General features: G+C 42.3%; 1 protein-coding gene across 4 annotated transcripts in view; it reads right to left on the bottom strand.

Moving 5' to 3' along the window:
* eya4 (EYA transcriptional coactivator and phosphatase 4) overlaps nucleotides 1-5,000 on the bottom strand; it is a 77,644-nt gene that overhangs the window by 41,160 nt on the left and 31,484 nt on the right. Inside the window, exon 1 of one of the 4 annotated variants that reach the window (XM_080452368.1) lies at nucleotides 4,238-4,615. The exons of the other annotated variants lie outside the window; for them this stretch is intronic. The gene's annotated coding sequence lies outside the window, so the exon portion shown is untranslated. Of the gene's footprint in view, nucleotides 1-4,237; nucleotides 4,616-5,000 lie in introns of those variants that run through there. 4 annotated transcript variants of the gene reach the window in all.

Below are 5,000 nucleotides of genomic sequence, written 5' to 3'. Positions count from 1 at the left end.
AAAGCGAGGGCCAGCGGTTCTCTATTAAAATTCCTGTCTCTTATTTGGAACAGGAACTAATTAGAACAGTAAATGCAGGGCGGAGCGAGCGCCAATGTGTACCAGCTGCCCTGTAATCACTGTGTCAACACGCTGTCGAGGTGTAGGGCACGCGTGCGGTGCCAACCACATATGGAACAACCAAGACATACATAAACACACACAATGCACACTCACACGCACGCACGCGCACGTAGGCACACACACAGACACGCGCACATAACAAGCACACACAAATACGCAAGCACGCACATATGCACACACACACACACACACACACACACACACACACACACACACACACACACACACACACACACACACACGCACACACATAAAGCACCAGCAAAATTAACTAGGGCTGATATCCAAGTCATTTGCACATTATCGCAATCATAGGCAAGCTTCCGAGTAATAGCGCTACCTTAAGCATACACTGAACTGAAGGTATTTGGAAACGAGGACGTGTGTGTGTGTGTGTGTGTGTGTGTGTGTGTGTGTGTGTGTGTGTGTGTGTGTGTGTGTGTGTGTGTGTGTGTGTGTGTGTGTAGTGGTGTTATGGTTCTGATTAGAGGATCCCGCTGAGAGAGAATAAAAGCAGTACTTTGCTGTTTAAGACAGGGTTCAAAGGTCAGCTGGTGCCCTCGCATGGATCACTTTACACATGCATGTACCCGGGCACGCACGCACACGTGCGCACCACACACACAAACACACACACAGACACACACACACACACACACACACAACACACACACACACACACACACACCCACACACACACACACACACAGACACACGCACAGCACGCACGCACGGCACGCACGGCACGCACGCACGCACACACACACACCACTTTCATGTCACATTTCATGCTTTCCTGAGATTTTACAAGGCTGTCAGTCACGACATCAACCGCGCGGACCGTGAGAAAACTGCAATCCACATGTAACACACATGCAGTGCCCCACACACACACCCCCCACACACACACACAACACACACACACACACACACACACACACAAATATGCCTCCCTGTCCATTTCTGTCTCAACATGATCTGTGAAAACACAAGCATACACAGGCTTTGATCCTGAAAAGCTTTATCATCGTCCGCCATCCGTACACACTTTCTCTCACCCCCAACCTCTGTCCACGAGGGTCTCTTCACCTCTCTCTGCACCTCTCTCCTTCTGTCTCTGTCTATCTCCACACACACACAGTATACATATACACAACATCTGAAGCCAGAGCTGAACATTCTTCTTTAATGGATACGAGTCTACTACAATTAGATCAATTAGATTTTACAAAGGACCCCAATGGAAACAAGCCATAGGCTTTCTTGGGTTTAAAATCCTCTTGTACGGTACTTTCCTGTGCTTTTTATTTTTAGCAAACTGCTAATAAAGTATTCAATCAATCAATCATTATGTTTAGATGATGCCAATGAAAATTAGAAAAGGTGATATGTATATGTATGCACAGTATATATATATATATATATATATATATATATATATATATATATATATGTGATGCCAGCAAAAAATATAAATAATATACACACACACACACACACACACACACACACACACACACACACACACACACACACACACACACACACACACACACACACACACACACACACACACACACACACACACACACACACACACACACACACACTTAAATGCAGTGCAGTGTTACCAAAAGAACACTGCAAAATTATTTGTATTTCCAGTGTATCCAAGATGAACAGTTACCTAGAGTATTATTGTTGTGAAAAACTAATCCATACAGAGAACCGTTTCAGGATTACGGTAACTGTGCAATGGAGCTCTTTTCCTCAACTTACACTTAAAAACCAAATATCCTTAAAAGATGTACAGCGTGATTGAAGTCACGGCAATGCAATTTACTGAAAAGCTTATAATACTGCAGTAAAACAAAGTGTTAAATACTGGCATTGTTCAACAAATCAAACAGTAGGCTATTTCAGAGACTAAAATGGTACCTCAGCAAAAAGGGCGGCCTGCCATTCTAGACATTCCCAGAATATAATTCTTCCATTAGACCAGTGGTTCTCAAAGTCCTTGCGGGGGTCGGTTCCAGGGGGTCCCCAGCTAAATTGTTGATAGTTAGGAACCAAATGGACTTACAGGTCTGTAACTCTGAGAGCGTACAAATGGAACGAAACTGACCCTTGCGGGTCAATTTGGTTCCATTTGCAGAGTTATGGGGGTGCGTGTGCTGTAAAGCATACCAAACTGGGGGTCTTTGAAATTGAAAAGGTTTGAGAACCACTGGAATATAGACCCTTGTTAAACACACTCCAGTCTGACTTCAATCACACAGCGACAGGCCTAAGACAGGCTCTTAGGTGGCCACGATGCCTGAAGGACCCATTTGTGTCATCTGATCCACTTAAATAGACGACCTTTAACCCGGTTGGCAGGGTGACCGCTCTGGAGCACAACCTGCTTGGCCTGGGGGGTCCCCCAGGGATACGTACAGGTGCCCCAGTTAATTAACGTTAATTACAATGGTTTATAGAAGGAGATTACACATCAATAATGTTAGTGTTACTTATTAAGCCTCTTTCTCGAACGTAAAGAAGATAATGGTGTAATTCTTCCTGGACTTGAGCTTAAATATTCAGTGAAATGGCAAAATAATTGAATCATTCCATATATTTTTTTATAGCGTCACCTTATTTATTTTGTTTTATCTCTTTCTGATAGCTTATATAGAATGTTCAAAAATTTTGAAATGTACTTTAAAGGTGCAAAGCCTTGTATTATTATTTTTGGCAAAAAGGCTCAACAGGAAAGGAAGTGTGTCACAGAGAGAGAGACCGAGTGACAGAGAGAGAGAGGGGGGAGGAGAGAGAGAGAGAGAGAGAGAGAGAGAGAGAGAGAGAGAGAGAGAGAGAGAGAAGGAAGAAAGAAAGCGGGAGAAGAATAGTGCTGTGTGTTTCTGGTAATAACCCAACCCATCTGCAATGGGACATCCGACACCACGCACACAGTCACACAGTGTGTGTGTGTGTGTGTGTGTGTGTGTGTGTGTGTGTGTGTGTGTGTGTGTGTGTGTGTGTGTGTGTGTGTGTGTGTGTGTGTGTGTGTGTGTGTGTGTCTCTCACTCACATTCACACACACACACACACACACACACACACACACACACACACACACACACACACACACACACACACACACACACACACACACACACACACACACACACACACACACACACACACACACACACACACACACACGGCTTCATTTGGCTTTTGAAATATTTGTTGCATTAAGCCATACTGTATATAAATATAGATTTAATTTAAAAACAAAATTCACATGCGTTTTATTTCTTTACAAATGTGAATTACAAAACTAAACAACTTGTACATTTCACAACAAAATAATTATTTTAATTTAGAGCTAATTAATAATCATTATGTCCTCTAGTTTTAAGTTATGAGATGTACTACACGCAGCCTCACTCAAACACAAACCTTTGTGGACTTCATACGTGAGTAAATTAAGTTAATTAATTAATTAAACTCTGAGAGAGTGTACAAAATTGATAAATGAACACTGAGGATTTTACTGTGTGAATCTGAAGAACACATCTGAAGACCTTAACTTAAAAACCTTATTCAACTTGAACTCAGGCCTGTAGAGACATAGATACTGTATTATGGTTTAGAAATGTATCTTTAGTGTGAACTGCGAATAGTGTATTAATTATACAAGTCCTCTTTTTTACTATAAAAAAGTTGGGTTGACATCCCTAGCAACAGAAGCACAATTGTTATTATAACCTGCTGACCCAATTTTTAGGCAGTAGCTTGCGTGCTTAACTTCCTACTCACTTAACCAAATTAATGTTAAAAGGACGATGTAGGAAATCCTGTTTACTATAATATGTTTTTATACAGCCAATATGCACTCTGGAGCGCTGACTAACTGACACAGTGACTATTACACAATTACTAATTACACTGTTAATTAATTGATAGAAAACCAATAGCATGTCTCCACAGGCCGTGCACGCGCTCTCTCTCTCTCACACATATGCACGCGCGCGCACACACACACACGCACGCACACACACACACACGCACACACACACACACACACACACACACACACACAGAGTGTGCAAAAAGTGACATTTCTTACCTCAGAGTATGACCATGTCAGAGAGCAGTCCTAGATACTTCCATAAGAGAGCACAATGGAGCTCTACAATCCACCAGTGTAGGCCTACCTTCAGAAAGAAGATACAGCACTCTCTGGCTCGCTGGTCAACACACACACATGCTACAACACAACTCACACGCACACGCTGTACACCTTGAAGCACATAATTCCACTTGTCTATCTGTTTATCTGAGTTTCTTTGAACTCCGGGTATCCAGCATCTTGTTGCTCTGAAGGAGAATTGATCTCTCTCTCTCACTATCATACACAGACAAGTAGCAGCAGGAATGGCTTCATGCTGTGTTGAGAAGAGACAGTGAGATACTGTGCATATAAACTACACCTCTCTCTCTCTCTCTCTCTCTCTCTCTCTCTCTCTCTCCCTGTCTCTTTGGTGCTCGCTCGCCCTAGCTCTGTGTAATAGGTCAGTCCATGAGCAGCTCCTGTCTCACACTGCTCCGGTAACGGGGAACATTTCTTCCTCCTGTTTCCTCCTCCTCCTCCTCTGCCTCCTCCCCCAGTCACTCTTTCTCCTCCTCCTCTTTCTTCTGTCAAATTACACTGTCAAATATCCACTGTTCATTATCTCTGAAAGGGTTAAAAAATAAAATGGACCTGTAAGGAATCAGTGGTTTGACCCAAAGTTGTTTTAGACATTTACTTATTTATCAATGAGTTATTTATTTATTTATTTGTCTATTCATTTATTTATTTAGTTAGTTACAATAGTTATTTAGTTATT

The sequence above is a fragment of the Gymnoscopelus braueri genome (assembly GCF_963280865.1).
Source record: "Gymnoscopelus braueri genome assembly, chromosome: 16".
NCBI lineage: Eukaryota > Metazoa > Chordata > Actinopteri > Myctophiformes > Myctophidae > Gymnoscopelus > Gymnoscopelus braueri.
The sequence above is the reverse complement of the archived record's forward strand: the minus strand, read 5'-3'. Positions and strand labels throughout refer to the sequence as shown.